The sequence below is a fragment of the Pinus tabuliformis genome, chromosome 4_2, assembly GCF_031772625.1.
Source record: "Pinus tabuliformis cultivar Carrire ecotype Pingquan chromosome 4_2, CPIR1, whole genome shotgun sequence".
NCBI lineage: Eukaryota > Viridiplantae > Streptophyta > Pinopsida > Pinales > Pinaceae > Pinus > Pinus tabuliformis.
This window is the reverse complement of record NC_142304.1, coordinates 85917986-85940216: the sequence shown is the minus strand read 5'-3', so window position 1 is coordinate 85940216 and position 22231 is coordinate 85917986.

Genomic DNA, 22231 nt, shown 5'->3' with positions numbered 1-22231 from the left:
GAGGAAAATTCCTCTTGTATTTATACACAACGTTGGTGTTTGAATAGATGCGACTGTTGGGCTTCTGAGCCTACATGAGTTGTAGGTCGGTTTGATAATAATTACATAATCAAAATAAATTCATATCTCCATGAATACTTATCGGAATTGGATGATATTTATATCAATCCTACACCTCTCGACAACTGGAATCTAAGAAAAATTTTATCAACCATGAATAAGATGACCCACATGAAGTTTTTCCTTGGTTGCTAATTTTAACACTCCCTCTCAACTACAGAGAACTTCATCTGCAATCTGTCTATCGGTCGTTACTATTCATCCATCAAATGCACTGCCCTGTATAGCCTGATCCTTGCCCTGCTCTGCTCTATTCTTCCTATTTTGCTTTGTCTTGTTTTGCCCTGTACTGATCTGTATTGTTCTGCTTTGTTCTGCTCTGCTCTTGCATTTTTCTGTTCTTCTCTACTTTTGTCTGAATTATGAAGAAGAAGAAATGATTGAGGATGTATCATACTGACTCAAAGTCAGTCTCAGAGTATGTACCATTGGTCCCAGACCAGTCTCAACCAACCCGAAGTCAGCGTCATAGTGAGTACAACTCCACTGGTCCCAGACCAGTATCATCCTCCACTGACTCAAATTCAGTCTCAGAGTGCGTACCACTGGTCCCAGACCAGTCTCAACTGACCCGATGTTAGCTTCATAGTAAGTACCACTCCTACCACTAGTCCCAAACCAGTATCGCAATCTCAGAGAGTGTACCACTGGTCCCAGACCAGTCTCAACTGACCCGATGTTAGCGTCATAGTATGCACCACTCTCACTAGCCCCAAACCAGTACTGCACTGACACGAAGTCAGTCTCAGAGTATGTACCACTGGTCCCAGACCAGTCTTAACCGACTCGAAGTTAGTTTCATAGTATGGTACAACTCCTACCACTGGTCCCAGACCAGTACCATTGATCCCAGATCAAGGGAGGTCATCCTAGCATAGGAAGTACAGTAGATACAACGATGCGTCCATCAGTACTACTATGGTCCCTAACTTCATTTCCCTGCTCATTGATCAGATGAGAGGTACTTCCCATGAGTCCCAGACTGCTTGGGTAGGATGCCTCGACAGGAGAACTAATCAATCCTGTCCTCACAGGAGAACACATCAATCCTACTACAATCGCCATGGAGAACACATCAATCCAGGCCTCACACGAGAACACATCACTCCTGATACAATCGCCATGGAGAACACATCAATCCAGGCCTCATAGGAGATCACATCAATCCTGCTACAATCGCCATGGAGAACACATCAATCCAGGCCTCACAGGAGAACTAATCATCCTACTACACAGGAGAGCGAATCATCCTGTTCCACAAGAGAGCGAATCATCTTGTCCCACAAGAGAGTGAATTATCTTGTTCCAGTGCACACCACTAGGGGAAGGTGAGTCACCCTGTGGTTGTATGTTGCTCCACTAAGAAATGCAAGCCCTCAGAGCTCCCAGAGCTCAATGTATGCAACATGCAGGACCCTTGTACAAGGGTTTCTTGACGACTCCAAGTCGTTTGGGAAAATCATAGATTAGATATTTCCTCAGGGCTTTGACAAGGTGTATCGACCTGTACATCATCTTAATGTGTTGGAGCCTCCTTGCTCATCGACTTACCATATCCCAGATGATGTCTATCTGCTGGAGCAATCGACGAATATGGGATTCCTCAATAACCGAATCCACCTCTGGTTGTTACAGAGAATCAGAATGGTATGTGTTCAAACATCTCACTGAAGAGCTTCCCTAACCAGGTAGCTTCATCTGAGTTCATACTCGTAGATATGTATCCAGTCTCGGCAGTGCTTATGGCAATCGACTTCTGCTTCCTGTTCATTCATTATATCGTAGCAGAATCCAAAGCGAAACATCACTAAAAGTGCTCCAATGATCCTCCACACTACCTGCCTAATCAACATTCGAATAATCATGCAGTTTCATATTTCTGGCAGTGTATCTCAATCCATGAGAGATTGTGTCCTAAAGACATCTCAGAAGATTCTTGGCACCAATCTAGTGAATCTCAACTAAATATGAGCTCACAATGCTAACTGCAAAACATATGTTCGGACAGAGGTTCACCAAGAACATCAACACGAATGAGTTTTGAAACTCAGAGGCATTTCCCAAATCTGGTTCGACATCACTACCATATAACTTCTGAAAGTTAAGATCCTCAAGGTAGTCACAGGCTTGTAGTCCATCATACCAAATATTTTCAGAATCTTCACCACATATTTTCCTTGAGATAGGAAAATTTCCCTTGGCTTCTGCCGCACTTCAAGTCCTTGGTTCTTCATTTCAAATTCAGAAGCCAACTCCCTCTTACATTTGTGAATGAGAGGGTATGCACCTGCTAGAAAGAGATCATCCATGTATAGCACCAGTATGAGAGGCTTGTCATCTCCAACCTTAAGGTAAAGGTTAGGATCGGCTTCACTCCTAGTGAATCCCAGCTTCATCAAAGTAGCTATCGATCCTCTCATACCATGCTCGGGGTGCTTGCTTAAGCTCATAGAGAGCCTTCTTCAACCTACATACATAAGATTTTCAATCATAAATCTCAAATCCTTCAGGTTGCTCCACATAGACCTCTTCTTTGATCGAACCGTGCAAGAACACGATCTTGACATCCAACTGATGTAGGTTCCATCCTTGTGAAGCCACAAGGGCTATGATCAAGTGGGTGGTCATATATTTGGAAATAGGTGTAAATATCATAGTCTATACCTTCCTTCTAGGAGAAACCACGAGCAACAAAAGGAGCCTTATACTTTTCCATACTTCCATCTGCTGCATGCTTTATCTTGTAAAGCTATTTGGAAGGAACAACTGTCTTGTCCTGAGTTCTGGGAACTACTTCCCAGACATCATTCTTCATAATAGACTCATATTCTTCAGTCATAGCATCCTTCCATACTTTATGCTTGACAGCATCTGAGAATTATGAAGGCTCATTTTGTATGATCATGCTCATGATGGTCAGGTATCCCTGATACCTATTAGGTTTCTTACTTTCACGAAAGGTTCCTCAGGGTGCAGCATGTCCTTCAGCATCATCAAGTAGCCCCCTAAGACATGAAGGCCTCTTCCTAGAAGAGGAAGGCTCATGTGGAAGAGGATCAATTGGATCCATGGGTTCTTCTACATCAGGCATTGATTCATCATCCTTTTCTTTTGGTTCCCTAGTGTTGACTTCTTGAGAGCTCCTCAAAGTCGGAAGATTATTCACCTCGCTGAGAGCCATATCTTTGTCAAAGGTGACATTATGACTAATTACGACTTCCTTTTGACCGACTACATAGATTCTATAGCCTTTAGTATTTTCACCATAGCCCATGAAAATTCCCTTCTTTCTAGATGCACCCAATTTATTTCTTTTCTCTTTCGACACATGAAAATATACAGGGCTTCCAAAAATTCTAAAATGAGAAACATCAGGTTTCTTACTGGTGAAATTTTCTTCAGGAGTCTTAGAACCCAATGCTTGATGACAACATCGATTTTGTACATATAGGGCAGTGTTTGTAGTTTCAGCCCATAGAAACTTCGGAAGTCTTTAATCATGTAGCATGGCCCAGACAACTTTCACAATCGTACGGTTCTTCCTTCCTGCCACACCATTATGCTCAGGAGTATGTGGTGTAGTAGTCTCCCTCTTAATGGTAGCCTCAGATACGCCTGAGTGAACCAACTATAATATATTGGAGGTATTACTTTGGCTTGAGGGGAATGGTCCCCTTTTGAGCTTTCCTTCGGCACATCCTAGACATACACCTTCTTTCTCTACTCGGAATTCGGGCATCCCTGTCACCATTTGTCTTACACTGAGTAGAGATTTATAATTAAGGGGGGAAAACCTTCGATGCCAAAGTTCGGACTGAAGAGATGTGTCATAGGACATGATACCTAGTGGACTTCCATCGACTTGATATAATGAATCAACATGAGACCCAAGATTAAAGGCATCTTTAACATTATTTTTCGATACACGTACCTTGCCATCATTGAAGGTTACCTTGTAGCCTTTGTCTTCCATTGCCAAGATGGACACCAGGTTCTTTCGGAGGTCAGGTTCATTTAATACATCCTGGAATTTCTAGCCTTCTTGAATGCTTGTCCTCTTCCATGATTCCCAGCTCTCCTTTTACCTTTGCTATTGAAATTGTCATTCCTTTGATTACCATGAGAGGGATTTTGATCATCGTCCCGGTGTGAGTTATTTCTATTAGGGCACTCCCTTGCATAGTGACCTGCTTTATCACAGATGTAACATCGTCCTTTTCTTCCACCCTTAGGTCCAACCTTTCCTTTTGATTTAGTCCCGGAATCATTTCTTTTCCTAGCATGAGAAGAAAAGGCAGCAGGAGGACCTTTAGTCATGGGCATTTCTTGCTCTTCTTCCCTTGTTTCTTCTTGAATGCATCTAGCCATTAATTCCTTGGAACCAGGAACTATATTATTGTTCAGAAGAGTAGTGTACCATTCAGATGGTAATCCTCCAAGAGTCGTGAGTGCCATTTCTCTATCAGTAATAGTCTCCCCAATAGATAGGAGATCGTTTTTGATTTCGATGATTCTTAAGAAGTATGCTTGCATACTCTCATCTTTACCCTTCTTGATTTACCTCACCTTATTTCTAAGAAAAAAAATTGGATTTGCATCATTAACTTTAAATAAACTCACTAGTCTATCGTAGATTTCCTTGGAGGTGTTTAGGTCAGAGATGTAGGCCACCAAGTGCTTGTCGATAGAGTCTCGGATGATCTTCTTTGTTTTAACTTCTCCGTTCTTCCATTTGTTCCTGGCAGCAGGAGGTGCATTTGATGGAGGCTCAACAATATTGCGTCTCACATGATCCAACACTCCTTGATCCTCAAGGGTTAGATCGATAGACATCTTCCATCTATGATAGTCAGCTTTCACACGGAGCTTGTCTTCGGCAAGAAAGAGTGTTGAGGACCCCATCATTCTTTTAGGATAGCCTTGCCAATCTTCTCTTCGGTGATTTCTCTTGCTCTTGCTCGGGCTTTGTCTTCACCTCAGCTCTGATTCCATGTTAAGTTATGGTATGTTCTATGCTTATAACAATTTACTTATTTTTCTTATTATATTCCACAGATTAGAAATCACATGTACATAAAGTAAAGTGCAGATAGAACATTAAATGATCGACATAAAATAAGCCAAGACAAGAGACACAAGATGTGGCGGCTAGCCAAGGACAAACCCCACAATGTGTGGGGAAACCCTTTGATCAAATCTTCTTTTATCTTCAATAATTCAACAGAGAGAAATAATACAATAAATCTGATTTATATCAGCAGTAGCAAACCCTAGATTAGCAGCATCAGCATTAGCGACTTCATCATCAAACTAGGGCAGACGATATCTCACAAACCGACCGTCTGATCGTCTTGATTCCACCACCAAAAGTTGTGGCTTCCAGAGGAGGTTCAGATGAACCTATAGCGCAGTTCATCTGAGGAGATCTTCTAGTCCATGCAGGTCAAACTTCACTTTTGCAATTGCAACTTCAGTTTCAACAACTTCCTTCAAACTAGGGCAGTCGATATCTTGCAAACCATCCGTCGGATTGACTTGATTCCACCACAAAAAGTTGCAGCTTTCAGAGGAGGTTCAGATGAACCTACAACACAGTTCATATGAGGATATCTTCTAGTCCACACAGGTCAAACTTTACTTCTGCAGTTGTAGCTTTAGTTTCAGCAGCTTCCAGCTTCACATGTGTGAGGGAGAGACCCTTTTCTATGCAATAGAGAAGAGACTCTTTTCTGAGCAGTAAAGAGAGAGATGATGTGATGAGATGAGTGAGTCCAAATGAGGAAAATTCCTCCTGTATTTATACACAACGTTGGTTTTTGAATAGATGCGACTGTTGGGCTTCTGAGCCTACATGAGTTGTAGGTTGGCTTGATAATAATTCCATAATCAAAATAAATTCATATCTCCACGAATACTTATCGGAATCGGATGATCTTTATATCAATCCTACACCTCTCGACGGGAGGAATCTAATAAAAATATTATCAGCCATGAATAAGATGACCCACATGAATTTTTTCCCTGGTTGTCAATTTTAACATGTTTTGATTGCTACTTGTATGTTTTCTGCTAGTGTTGCATCCTCCTAATTCATGGTTTCCTAAGTGTCGTCACTTAACCATTAGAAGTGATTGAGTTATTTATTTCATGGTTAGGCGAACTCATCACTGATATTGACTTAGAAACTTGCCTTCTCGCCATGCACACACTCAAAAAACACTCAAAATCATAGAAAAGGCAAACAAAACTGAGAAAAACACTCACAAAGCAAAAAAACACACTCCAAGTTGGTGAAGGCACGTGTTTGAGTTGAGCGCACAACTTCGGGTTGAAGAAGTGTGCCCTCCTTGGGTACACTCCTTTATGATGAGCAAGTGCGCCCACCTTGAGCATGCTCCCTCGTGCTAAAGACATGTGCTCTTCCTAGGTGCATGCATGAGCATCTTGTTGCATGTGGGTGCATTTCAATCCAAACCCATGTATCTTGGCCTACACGTGCATGTGCTTCATCAAGTCTTGTATGGCCAGAGTAGGTAGTTCTGCTATTGTGGAGTCTATTGTATGAAAGAGAAGTTGAGGGTAATACATCGTTGTGATTGCACTTCCTATTTCCATTGGTCAGTGCAGAGATTTGCATAGTTTCTCTTGTTCATTGCACTGTTCTTTGTTTTGGTTCTACAAGATTACATGCTTCGGTCCAAAGGTCAAGAGTAGCTTCTATGGCTGCATTGGACATTCCATTTTACATGCCCTGATCCTGTCTTGTTTATGTATGGATAGGATAGTTTGCATGTCATTATATAAACTGCATTCTTGTTGTGCGTTTTCATCTTTTATGTTTCGATTCTTTTGATTTTATTTGTCTTCAAATAAAGTTAGTTTTGAGCTTTGAGATGACATGGCTAATATTTTCTAAATGGAAAGTTGTAGTAACACGCAACCCTGGGCTTATCCATTACCCTTGTCCTTGATATGGTTTATCACTTTCGAGTCAATTATTTTACAATGGAAGATACGATCCTTCATCTAGGAAGTTGTAAGAAAACCATGAGGCCTACATCTATTTAGGATTCTCATTCCTGCACTTGATCTTGTTTATGAATAGTGTGTTCTTTCTTATCTATCTGTGTAGAGTAAGATAACGAGAAAACTTTTAGCAACCAAAGCATCATAAGTCTAAAACTTGTCTCTGAAGGAACAACCTCTTTTGCTCTCAATAAGTTAGGATCCCTCATCCACCCGTGAAAATAATAAGTGCCTATGCGTAGTCCTATGAAAATAATAATAATAATAATAAAGGTTGAAAGAAGGTAAAGGATTCTTGTGCAAGGAGGTGAAGCTAGCGACTTCATTGGGGTATTGTCTAGGCCTATTGACAACGGAGCAATGCCAGTGATGCAAAACTCGCACTCTTATTGTTTTTAATTCATTGTACTTTATTACCCTTACTTACATTGACAGGATAATGATACAACTTGTTATATGTTGTGTTACGTCGAGTAATGGAATATGGAAGACTATATCTCTAACTGGGTAAGAATGGGGAGCTAAGGTAACCCATTGACTAAATCAACACTTGAAATGAGACCTTGTGCCTACAATAAAAACATTTCAGAGAAGTTGGGGTTCTCCCAGTGTGTCACCAAGTGTTTTCGCTCTTACAATGACCCTCCAGAATTTTTCTTATCTCAATTTTGGAGCCAAAGTCAACTTTTGTTTCAATCATCCTTGTGTCGTCATGTTGTTTGAATTGTTATTTGTGTGTTTTCTCTTTGTTTCACATCCTCCTAAGTCATGGTTTCCTAAGTGTCTTCACTTAGCCATTAGAAGCACTTTAGTTATTTATTTCATGGTTAGGTGAACTCATCACTTATCTTTACTTGGAAAATTTCCTTCTCGCCATGCACACACTCGAAAAACACTCCAAAGCACAGAAAAAGCAAACAAAAGCGAGAAAATCACTCACAAAGGAAAAAGCACACTCCAATTTGGTGAAGACATGTGTTTGAGTTGAGTAGGACACTATAGCCCAAAGATAAGTCGGGTGAGTAGGAAACTTTAACCCATGTTGATGGTTAGTTTAGGTTCCAGTCGCCATGGCAGAATTTGTGATCTCAGTTAGTTCATGTTTCTTTTATACAAATTCGCCGTTAATCTCATCACATGGCATGTTGACTCTCTCGTGACGAATGTTTATTTTATTCACGTAAAAAAATTCAACCCCTAGACGAGGAAATTTAATTTGATTATTGGACTCCCAGTGTTCCATCCTGCCTCAAGCAAATCTCTAATCTGTAATGTAGAAAAAGGGAAGAATCTTACATATGTTTTTCATCATCCATCAAAGAATCTCACACACACGACAACTTGGATTGTGGTCAACCTTTTAGCATTTCTTATGACATGGATTTTTCTTTTTTCTTTTATTTTCCTGTCTATTTTTCCCTAAAGGTTGTTTCCATGATCCTATTACGGACTCATTAAAAGATTTTTTTCATTCCGTACCCATGTCTCTTGGCCTACATCTGCATGTGCATCATCAAGTCTTGTATGGTCATAGACTGAGTATTTTCTGTTGTTGTAGAGTCTATTGTTTGAAAGAGCAGTTTAGTTGAGTGTAATACACCGTTGTGGTTGCACTTCCTATTTCCATTGGTCAGTGTAGATATTTGCATGGTTTCTCTTGTTCAACACATTGTTGTTTGTTTTGGTTCTACATGATCAAATGCTTCGGTCCAAAGGTCGGGAGAAACTTCTATGGCTACATTGGAAATTCCACTTTACATGACCTGACCTTGTCTTGTTTACGTTAGGATAGGATATGTTGCATGTAGTTAGATGCACTACATTCTTGTTGTGTGTTTTCATCTTTCACATTTTGATTCTTTTGCTTTTATTTGTCTTCAAATAAAGTCCTTTTTGAGCTTTGAGATGATGTGGCTAATATTTTGTGAATGGAAAGTTGTAGTAACACGCAACCCTTGGCTTATCCATTACCCTCTTCCTTGATTTGGTTTATCACTTTCAATTTGATGATTTTACAATGTAAAATACGATCTTTCATCGAGGAAGTTGTAAGAAAACCACGAGGCCTGCATCTGTTTAGGATACTCATTCCTGGACTCGATCATGTTTATGAATAATGTGTTCTTGATTATATATCTGTGTAGAGTAAGATAAGGAGAAAACTTTTAGTGAGCAAGCATCAGAGGTCTAAAACATGTCTCTGAAGGAACAACCTCTTCTGCTCTCAATAAGTTAGGATCCCTCTTCCACCCATGAAAATAATAAGTGCCTATGCACAATCCTATGAAAAAGAAATAATAATAATAATAATAAAGGGTGAAAGATGATAAAGGCTTCATGTACAAGTATGTGAAGCAAGCGATTTTGTCGGGGTACTATCTAGGCTCGTTGGCAGTGAAGCAACATTTGTTGGGGTACTATCAAGGCCTATTGGTAGCAGAGAAATGCTAGAGATGCAAAACTAGCACTCTAATTGTTTTTAATTTTCCATATTTTATTACCCTTACTTGCATTGACATGATAATGATACAACTTGTTATATGTTGTGTTACATCGAGTAATGGAAAGAGGAATACTATATCTCTAACTGGGTAACAATGGAGAGCTGGTAACTCACTGAATGAATCAACACTTTCTAGAATGAGACTTTGGGCTTACAATAAAACCATTTCAAAGAAGTTGGGGTTCTCCTAGTGTGTCGCCAAGTGTTGTCACTATGACAACGACCCTCCTAATTTTTTGCCAATGTCAATTTTGGAGCCTATGTCAACTTTATTTTCAAGCCTCCTTGTGTCTTCATGTTGTTTTAATTGCTATTTGTATGTTTTCTTCTAGTGTTGCATCCTCCTAAGTCATGGTTTCCTAAGTGTCTTAACTTAACCATTAGAAGCGCTTGAGTTATTTATTTCATGGTTAGGCAAACTCATCACTGATCTTGAGTTAGAAACTTGCCTTCTCGCCATGCACACACTCAAAAAACATTCAAAATCATAGAAAAAGAAAACAAAATCGAGAAAAACGCTCACAAAGGAAAAAAACACACTCCAAGTTGGTGAAGACATGCATTTGAGTTGAGAACACTCCTTCGGGTTGAATAAGTGCGCCCTCCTTGGGTGCACTCCTTTATGATGAGCAAGTGCGCCCACCTTGAGCGCACTCCTTCGTGCTAAAGACGTGCTCTTCCTAGGTGCATGCATGAGCATCTTGTTGCATGTGGGTGCACTCCTAGAAAATAGGAGCCCACTTAACTTCTCTTAGTAACCCTTTCATGCGACGATAAGTGGTGATCATGCATGGATCAATTTTGCATGTAAACTCTTTTAAATCAACCCAGTTGATTATTCATTTGCATAATCATTCTCATCTGAGTTGGGTGCATAGTTGTGTATCAAGAAACTCTTCATCAACCAGCGCTACAAGTAACTCTTGCATGTCAAATCTTTTCATTGGCTTTCATGATTTCACTGTTGCTCTTGCTTTTATTGATTTCGTTTCTTCATTTTTTCAGTTTATTTGTTAGCGTTTATGCTCAACCTTCATTCTACAAGTGTTAATCTATTGTCGTAGGCAAAAACTCTTAACATTATTCAACCTTTCATATTCCACCATGAATGCAACAACATCTATAAGACCTTACATACCTTTCTTTTCCTCAATATTATCATCAAATATTTTTGTTAAATGTGTCCCTAAGCTTCCACAGGTAGAGATCACATCTGGAGCTCGAAGCCCGATCAATCTTGAAAATGGCACCCATAATGATTAAGTTTTCCTCTTGAGCGCACTTCTTCACCAAGAATAATTACACCCTCTCTTGAGCACATGAGCGCACCACGAAGAATAGAAGCACTTTCCTTCATCGCTTCGGCATGCACCAGTGCACCCTGAAGGCCTGATGGCTTGAAAACCCATTCCTTCGTGCATTCAAAATGCACTAGTGTGAACTGCCTCTCTGCTTGAGCGCATGAGTGCATTGTGAAGGCCTAAGGCCCAACAACCCACTCCTTCTGTAACAATCCAAAGTAAATATAAAATTAATTTCCTAATTAAAATCAGAATCAACAAATAAGTACATACTTATGTTACTTGTGATCAATGTTTTCCAGATGACAACAAGGTTTTGGGGATGACTCTCCACCCAACCGTAGGCTCAATTGTGCAATGGTTTGCTACAACTAGCAACCCCCAAGCCCTCAATCAATGTACTACTGCCAATGACTCCTAAGTCTTAGAATGCCATTCTCCCAAGAGAATGAAAGATAGAATCTCGGAATGATGGAATGCAAGAATGCCTCTCATATTCCTCACCGTCTATTAAATAGAACAAATATTGGAAGGGGAACCACGTGCACACACTCCATGTGTCTACATGCAACTTTCTTTTGATTTTTAGCTTTCTTGTTTTATTTCTATTTATTCTTATTTAGAGCTTTAGTATCGTTCTTACTATTTTGTTTTTATTATTTTTATTTATTTTCTTTGTATATATTTTTAATATAATTTATTATTTAACATTTATGATTTATTATCTTTATTATTAAGTGATTTATTTATTATTATTTATTATTTATATTATTAATTATTATTTTGTATTATTTATTATTATATTATTATTTATTATTTATTATTAAGGGGAGGGATATTACATACTTTCCCACTTTAAGGAACTTTGTCCCGAAGTTAAGTTGAATTATTTATTATTTATTATTTTATTTACTTCATGTTGCCAACACCCTCTGCTGAACTAGTATAACCAACAGGCATTGAAAGTCCCCAACACCTCGGGAAATCTCAAGGAATCTCTGTCCTGTTACCCACTTTCGGCACCAGGCATAAGCCTGACCCAGTCTGTATCCTAGTCCAAGGCTGGCCCCAAGGCTCGTGCCTGACGCAGACCTCATCTGCCCCAAGGCAGGCATCCGGTTTGGTACTTAATGACCCCGAGCATCTGGCAAGGCTGGCCCACTCCCTCCACAACTACTAAGATGAACAACTCTAGGCATCGAAGTCCTTTACATCCCTTCCAGACTTCGACATCCTAATCCAATAACAGGCACCTAGCCTAGAACATCAGGCACTTGGCCTCCTAAAGATGGTCCTATAGCTCTTTAAGAGCTATCCATCAAGAGCTATACACAAGACGAAGGAACCACTGGCATATGTAGTTTTGATTGAGTTTTGTCCCCAGCCAATATGGTGTTACTTATTCTCCCTCGTGCGTATGGGCTCACAGGAGATCATCAAATAAACCAGCCCTCTCGGCCCATTTGTGGAGTCCTGTGAATCATCACATCTCAACATGCATCCAATGCATTAACCATACCATCATAGTATCATAGGAAATAATCCACATGCCAAGTCTTGCATGTCATCATGAGAACGTTCATCTTTGTTAATCGCAATATTATGAATAATAAGGAACTGCATGCTCATGCTTGTCATAGATTTGTACAAAACTATTGTATGCTTCAACTATACCATCAACATAATTATATCTAAGACATATCATAACTTCACATAAATGAACCACATGTCAATAATCCTCGTATTATAGCGTCATAATTCCTATGCCACGTTATGCATATCATATCCATCATGAGTATTGAACATTAAATACCTATCATCACGTAGTAAATGAATATGTCAATATACCTTGACATAATGTCATAATACCTATGCATATCGCTATTATCATATGGATACATTATCACTATAAGAACCATATGTACATCATTATCTTCCTACCATGATATCATGAAACATCGTCAATATGTTTTCATCAAGTTGTCAATTACTTTTCAATAATCATTTCGACTTCTTTCTACTAGGTAGTTGATCATTTACACCAACGGTATAATCATCTAAGTCTATCGTTAAATTTCACGAGCGTCATCATCTTGAGTCTTAATCTCTCATCATATATTCTTCCTTCCCCAAGGAAATTCTAGTGAATTTCATTGTTTAAGATATTACTAGTGATACCATCATTATTTAAATCATCTATCTCAGAATTAAAATCCCTTGATTTTACATCCATTTACCCTTTGGCTTACTGATTCCAATCCCGCTATATGCAATTGCATATAAATACTATTTCATCATGATTTAACTTTATATCATGCTTAATTTTCTTGCATGAGGATTTGTTGACCCATGTTGACTTATTTAACAATTAGCACTTCATCCATAAAATATTTTCTTATCTCGTCGAGTTCGTAAAGTTCGTATCTCAATACCACTTGATTGCTTTATCATAAATTCAGTTTGCTCAAGTTGGGCAAAAGACTCTTTCTTATTAAATAGTATTATTATTTTAGATTTTGAAACAGTTGGAAACACTACTACCATCATTGTCCATGAGAAACTTAAATGTGAGGTGTTATGTAGAAACAACCTCTTTTAACATTATGGGAAGTCCTACTCATGAAATAATGAGTGAAAATTAGTCAAGTACAATCCTTCTCAAGGTATATCATGTTTAATTTTCTTGCATGATTTGTTGACCCGTGTTGACTTATTTAACAATCAACACTTCATCCATAAAAAAATATTTTCTTATCTCGTCGAGTTCGTAAAGTTCGTATCTCAATACCACTTGATTGTTTTATCATAAATTCAGTTTGCTCAAGTTGGGCAAAAGACTCTTTCTTATTAAATAGTATCATTATTTTAGATTTTGAAACAGTTGGAAACACTACTACCATCATTGTCCATGAGAAACTTAAATGTGAGGTGTTATGTAGAAACAACCTCTTTTAACATTATGGGAAGTCCTACTCATGAAATAATGAGTGAAAATTAGTCAAGTACAATCCTTCTCAAGGTATCCTTATAAAATTTCTAGCAACATTCCTTCCTATATCTTCCTCGTTTATTATCACTTGGTCATCATGTAACTTCATACCTTCACATTTTTAAAATATGTAGATCATCATTATGACCATTACCAATCATGTTTCTTTCTCTACTCATCAATACCTTTAAAAGGAATTTCTTCTTGATATAACATCCCTTCATTTCCTCCTACCCGATATTCATAGTTATATTTTTATTTTTCTCTCTGTCTTGATTTCCTATTATTCCAAGTCTACTGGCTTCAAAAATGGAAGTTTCTTCACTTCATTCTATTTTATTAAATTGACTTGAATTTCTCACCTCCAGTCATTGTGGTTTCTTCTCCTCCTCTCCTATAGCACTGATATACCTTGGAAATGTTGTTACTATTTCCCAATTCATTAAGATAGCTACCAAGTGTAATCCGCTTATCTTTCCCTATTTTAAGACATAAAATCTCCTGATCATACGTCTTGTTATCCATAATTCATTCATATAGTTAGTCACCTATGGAAAACTTTACAATGTGGCTCTCCCATTGTTATAGATGTTGTTATGCACACAACCTATCTTCTCCAATCATTCTCTTTATCATACCTTACAAGTTCCTTAAAATAACCTTCATTATTACCCTGATTTTTCAACTTCACTAGTTGCTTGCCAATATTTTCTTCTTTATGTGCATCATCCTTAGATAGACCTTATAGAGTACCAAGTTATGATTATACCAAACTCTTCCATTATGTTCTAAAATAGGTTGTTTCTTCTTACTGATTTCTTACCCCTGTTGTGATACTTCTTCTCTACCACCTTAAACATCTGATCCAAGTTGGCCATAATCATATGAACTATCATTAGTTATCATCCTTCTAAAAAAAAATGTTTCTCCTTTCCATTTCTCCATAGACAACTTTATCCACTATATGCATTTAACCTTGAATTACGAAACCTCATGTAACATTATACTCAACATCTGAACTGAAATCCAAATCTATACGATTTGCCCCTGAGACTAAAATATACCATCCTGTGGTTTATATATATATTGCAAACCCAACTGATTCACTCAATAATGAAGGGGACTTCAATGGTAGCTTGATGATGTTTAATATACAAATGATATAAATAGTAAATGAGCAGATACATGTAATCTGAATGGCAATTGTAATGCAAAATGAAATTTATTAGAAGATCATATTGAGAGAGTTGTGTTCTTGGAAGAATAGACTAGAGAAATGCCAAGCAACTGGTATCGCTAAAGGACAATGAGAACAACAATCCAACCTAATTAGTGAGTAGTATGATGAACATTGAACAGTAAAATAATGAACAAATGCTAGTGAACAATGGTCATCTAAAGGTAATAAGATATCAGAGTTTATCCATTGTGAATTGGAACAGATTTCACTCTTTTAGTGCAATCTTTCAGAGAATTATATATCGTCAATTATGGCTAGATTATCACCATCCAAGATTATATACTTTTCCAATGAATCGATGAGTCATAACAAAACTATATACCTTTAATTAGGTGATTCATTTAGAATTTCACTTTGTTATATGGTTGTAATGGAGAGAACTGTTGTAGCACTTTTCTTTTTATGAAATAGCATTTAGAAAATGATAAGAGAATGCAAGCACAAACAACTCAAGAAAATGAGATAGTGGTTTTACCATGTAATGAGATTCTAATGAGAGCAGAGAACCAAAGAATCTGCTGTCTATAATGATGCATGAGAAAACCAATGAGGAACTAATGAGTGCACCAAACTTATACCAGCCAAACATTTTCAGTTGATCTTCCAAAATAAATGGTGGTACCCCTGGAATTTCAGGTCTCACTTCCATAATTTAATATCCGACTTTTGTAATGATTTTAAAGAAATAAGTTGGTTGTAGCTAGTTTAACAAGTATATCAGTCTACCAAAGCCAAATTAGTTATCAAAATGTAATGAAAAGAAAGTTGATGAACTGTAAAATAAATGATTGATATAGAGACCTTGTACTAGAAATACTATTGTAACTCAATATCAAGATTCATCCCATAAAATAAGAATCAACATACTCAATAATAATTATTATCAGAGTCTAATAATAACAAAGTTAATAAGTTATTATCAAAGTTTATGAATTTAATAAGATATATTTTATCATAAATTATCAATAATCACAATACTTAAACCATAAATTATCAATAATCACAATTTTGTAGTATAAAACCATGGAAAACATGAGTTAGAGGGTAATAATGATGTTAGAATAAATCTTAGAGAATTGTCTCAATGTATAATCCAAATTTGAACGACTCAAGCTTAAGAATATTGGTGGCATTATTGTGCTAAGAAGGTACTTGAATTTTGAAAGAAAATTTATTAATCACCAATATTAATTCTACAGATTCATAATTTTTAAAGATAAATTGAAATTTTACATTTTTTTTAGTATCTGTTTGAGCAAGTGTATCTTGAGATTCTTATGGCTATTAAATAATTACTCTAAGAAAATTTAAGAAATCAAACCATCAAAGAAATATTCCACACCATAATAAGAAGAGACATCGCCACCCGACCCAGAACCGGATCGGATGAATGGGAAGGTTATCCCTCCCTAAAACACAAAATACAATCCTTTGATTAATAAGATGGCCCGCCTGCAAGCGCACCTGCGAAGGCAACACCTTATCAAAACCCTTAAATTACAATACATTTTAGCCATAATGATTTCCTCGATAAGACATAACATTGCCTGCATGTGTACAGAAACCCAACCCCCAATCGGCATTTCACATTATGCATCATGCCACTTCGTGAAAGTTAATCGATTGGCTTCGTATTCGGCAATAGAGGTCCCAAGGTTCATCAGTACTTTTTGCTCATTCGTTTTATTCATCAATGTTGGCTCCTCCTTTGTATGAGATTGCCAGAAAACTCTTTTAAACAACAAACAAAACTGACTAGATTTGCTATATGCAAGATTGACTAGACACATGCAAGATTATATGCGTAAAACAATAGAAAATGGTAGAATCACTTGAATAAACAAAGTTAGCGCGATTGACAGCCATAAGTAATAAGAATAAAAGCACACATTAAATATTATGTAGCTGGGTTGTTATTGCTCACATTGACTGATTCTAAATGCATAAACGAGATTATCTTTTATATAGAAATATTATGATAAGTATAAATTGAAATTAATATCTTTCAAAAATAAAAAATTATCCATTAAATTATTGCTATCAGAATCGAAAAAATAGAGTAGGACGTGGCAGCTTTAGGCCATTTGTTGTCATCTATCTTCTGTATTGATGTATTTTAATCAAAATAATTATATATAGATATTTTCAATTCCGTAATCCAAAAAGAGTTCTAGATATTGCGCTATCGAAATATATAACAATCCACTGTTTGTTGTCATCTATTTTTGTATTGATGTATTTTAATCAAAATAATTTTATATAAATATTTTCAATTCCGTAATCTAAGAAGAGTTCTAGATATTGTGCTATCGAGATATATAACGATCTAGTGTTAATTCGTTGCATCATAAAAAGAGATTGCATTCTCGTTCTTGTGAAAGAAACTTTATTCTCTAGAGGTCTCATTCAACCCCATTGGATATATAGTTTTAAAGGTTAAAATGATATATGTATATATTTTTTTTGTAATTTAGTTTTTCAGCTTCCTAACTCGACACCTCATATGCCTGCTTGTCAAGCTACGACTATATACATTAATTTATTTCCGTTATATCTTATCATATAGTATACATTAACTGCCAAAATTGAATAAGGTTAATGCCACTATTTCGGGGAAAATCATGAAAGCGTTTTAGAAGTTGACATATATGGGTTTTTTTTTTTTTTTTGTCAACGACATTCAGGAGTGTATATTGGATCATTTTATGACATGCTAGGCAATTAGTTAAACAGAAATTATTTCTTTTTAAAAGTCATGTAGAGATGATGTAGATGATGTATCAAATGTGGTATCAACAAGAAATATCAGGAAATATGATTAAAGCTCTGTCATCCTGCCTGGCAATCAATGGTCACACCACTTCATGGACATCGGTATAGCTTGTTGTATGCCGATCTATGATAACTACTGTTTCAATTTATGCATACAATAAGTACCTATGTTACACGTGCTAAACCCTATATCCACTTGTGTAGCTTGTGTCAATTAGTTTGCTTTTCTGCAGCGGTCTTTCATTGTATGCTATCCTATTAATATTTGCATGCTAGATGAATATGTGAACTTTACCATTTAGTGCAGCAGCGGCTAGATGAATATGTGAACTTTACCATTTAGTGCAGCAGCGGCTAGATGAATATGTGAACTTTACAATAGCAAAGGATGCCATTTAGTGCAGCAGCAGAAATCGACAGAAGACTTTAAGAACTGAATTCTTCAACAAGACCTCTTAATTTGGGCAAAAACATGTTTTAAATGATGAAATTTTAAATCATACATTATAAACTCATAAAATAAAATAGGTAAAACACACAGGAGTCCTGATTCGGACAAATTTGGGTTTTAAGTGATGAAAAAATTGGATAAAATAGAAGGGGAAACACAGACATCCAATGATTTATGCCGTTTATTGCAGACAAACAATCAACAAATAAGTCAGTGTACTTGGAGCATGAGTATTGAAATGTATAGTTTCTATAGTAATTCAAATAGGTTGCTAATCACCGACAACTACAACTATTGGAAAAAAATATATCAACCAGATGAAGCTGCATGGGTAAACTCGGCAAGGAACTTAGGAGGCCGTTCTGCTAACCGTGAAGCAGTTTTTAGTTTGTATCCCATATTTCAATTTCAGATTGTATCTATCCCCATCGTTAACTCTGGTCTACTTCAGATTCAGTAGTACTCACATTTATGCTCTTATACCTACCAGTCTTGAGGCTTGTAACGAAAAAAAATCGAGAAATAACATTCTGGAAATGTTTACAGAGTAAATATTGAAGCCATATTTTAAACACCAGAAATTTCATGCAAATTTATTATAAGACCTCTCTCCGTTCTGTTCCCCTCTTTCAAATGAGAATAAATTACAGAATAACTGAAATCTAACCCTATTCCCAGTTATTTTTGGAGTAGTCTACTTAGGCGGAGGAATTGCCCGGTTTCCGTCGCGGCCCGAAAAAACATCCGGCTCTGGCCGTCGGCAATCCCTCCGCCACCGCCACCCTCTGTCCAGCGCTCCGCCCTCCGCCACCCTCCCCTAGCTCCGCCTGACAGAATTGGAAATAGCTCCGCCTGACAGAATTGGAAACGGGGAGAGTTAATGCAATTTCCAATTCGAATTGGAAAAATTTGGAAACCGCGGGCTGCTCCCCCAACCAACTCGAGGCGCCCCCTGCAGCTCACTCACCTTCCAACGAGGCCAGCAGAGGATTCCAACGAGGCAGTTCTTTTCACTGGAGCATGCCATAATTTCTCTGTGCAGTAAGACCTGGAGGAACTGCCAGCAATTTCATTATGCTCCTCAGACCTGCAAAGATGATTGCATAGAGCAAAGCAATTTCATTATGCTCCTCAGACCTGCAAAGATGATTGCATAGAGCAAACTCTGTTGGTTCGTCATCGGTACAAGGATCTTCAAACCGCATTTGCTTCCAGCAAGTCTCATGGGTAAGTTCGTCTTTTGGCACGTCTTCATCAGGGCCATATTTTCTTGTTTCATGCCGAGAGCCACCATAGATACGACTTGTGCAATTATCATGCATAGGACAGTGAATCAAATGAATGTGGCCCCGACCTTGAGCTTTACAATGCATGTTACACATCTCTGCCACACCAGATTCCCCCAAGTATATTTCCTACCCTGAATATCTAATTCTTCATGTTCTGAAGCAAAAAAGACATTCCTCATGTTCCCATGCACCGTATGATGTAAGCCAGAATGATTTATGGGTCTTTGACAAAAATATCCACAAGCTTGACATCTCACCTTACAATAATGCACTGCATCTGGATTTAGTGTGTGGAGATGCTCACCATCATGGTATATTTGAAAAGGTGGAATGGCAATGCAACAATCCTTCCGCAGACCATTTTGTTCAGACACATGTTCATAATCAAAGGAACCTCTTCTGCCCTGAAATGAGCGTGTCTGTCGCACAAGTTCAGTGAAAATCTCACAAATGCCATCCGCTTCACATTTCTTACGACAAGCATGCTCGTTACCACATAGATGTTCTTCACTTGTCAATTCATGGAAGTGATCTTTGTGACCACAGTTTCTAAGACCCCTCCATGATGCAATTTTTAGGACAATATCTCTCATGACAAGCATGTTTTTGATGATCCCCGCGCTCGATTTCTATCACACAAGGATTTTTGCAGCTTGGAAGAGAACAATTCATCTTACACGTGTTGAGGTGAATTACACTTACGAAAACCTTCATGGCCAACCTTCAAGCAACAAAATTTGCTACAATTAGATGATTTATGGAATAAAGAACAGAGCTTCATACGTGTATGATTTTTCCTTTTGCAATCATGACTCCCATCATGACCTGCCAAATTTCGGCATTCCTCCACTTCATTTCCTTGGTGTGATTCAAGAGAGCAATATGTGCACTTTTCATCGCAACAATGGTTACCCGTACAAGAGTGATCAGAGGAATGACCCTTCTCTAGAACACATTGCCAAAAACATACAGAACATTTACAAACACATACAGAGAGTCCCTGTTTCAGTTCTGCAAGTGATCAAATTGCCTCCAGTTGCAACTTATGTACATCAGCATTCCCAGAAAACTCTGCAGTGTTGCAGTGAAGCCACTTTTCAACACGATCGAGCCGTCTATCAGACAATGCCACTAAGAAATCGAGAAATTTAGAGTGCCAAAAATCACCATTTTTGCCTCTCCTTTCCAAGACACATTCTAGTTTCGATCTGAGACGATACAAAATTTGCCATTTGACGTAGATTCATCTAGAGCTGCAAGCTCCAAGCCAGTGTCCTGCAAATCTATAAGGAGATCCCCAATTACTATTGGAGCGTCACTTACCTCTTCCTCTGAGTCAAAATTCATAAGCATTTTGTTAGCACCTGGCACAGAGAGGCATCCTGCCTTAACAGCAGAAATCAAGTTCCTGCGAAGGATATCCACCTTCATAGCAACCCTTTTCAAATCTACAGGTGTCCAATCCTTTGCTGCTATCTGGGAAATAACAAGCTTCAAATCCCTTAAGAAGGCACGGCCACTCTCATAACTATGTCCCAACTCTTCTTCTATAGTCAAAGCAATATCAGATAGGCTTTCTTGATGATATTCTTGTCGAGTGAAAGGAGGCATTGCAGCAAGTTCAACCATTCCTCCATACATCTTCGTCAGAAAGTTTTCACGAGATCGTTTACAAATTTGTAGAAGTTTTACTCGAAATTCATCTTTTAAATCCTCCACATCAGAGACATCAACATCCTTGATCGCTATGTAGAATAATCCCTGGAACAACTTTTCATCATTCTTGGCTAAGTTGACCCCACTTTGGAAACGCTGAAAGATAGCTTCTGTCTCTTTGTCAAGATGAAAATCCTGATTAAGAAAACATGTCTCACAAGTGTTAATAAATCTTTGAGCAGCTACATTAATATAAAAGTTAAGGCGAGCAGATTGAAATATGAGGAAATCAAAACAGCAAAACCAAACTAATAAAACAGTTAAAGCACACCTTTTTGTTGAATATTGTCAAATTACTGAACGCGGCATTTAGGACTGACAGTAACATATCTTCTTGCTCTGTTCTCTCAAAGCTCCCTAATCCCTCAAAGTCCATCAATACATAAAGGCACTTTGGTTCCATCCGAACTGTGATCCAGACTCCATCAGTGCATCTCCCTCCTGCTACATCAAGGAGGGAACCAGATAGATGGTTTAGTAAGTATGACTTACCACTACTTTGTTTGCCCATCGATGAGATTACCTTGATTTTACCATCCCACTGACTCAAGACAGCATCATACAAACCAAAGCGCAACAAAGTTGCTAGGGATATGCTATCTGCATATGTGAGGTGTGGAGGTATTTGGAGCCCATGAGGTGACTGTATCATGAGGACACCATTACTCCCCCTAGTTCAATCAAGAAATAATCAATGCCCCAAGTGTTGATTGGCAGATACTCTCCCTCAACTTAATTCCCAGCTTTCGGACTCAATTAAAAGTTTCTTTAGAAGTCATAACTTTCACTTGCTCTCAAACAGTTCAGACCTAATACCAGAAGTC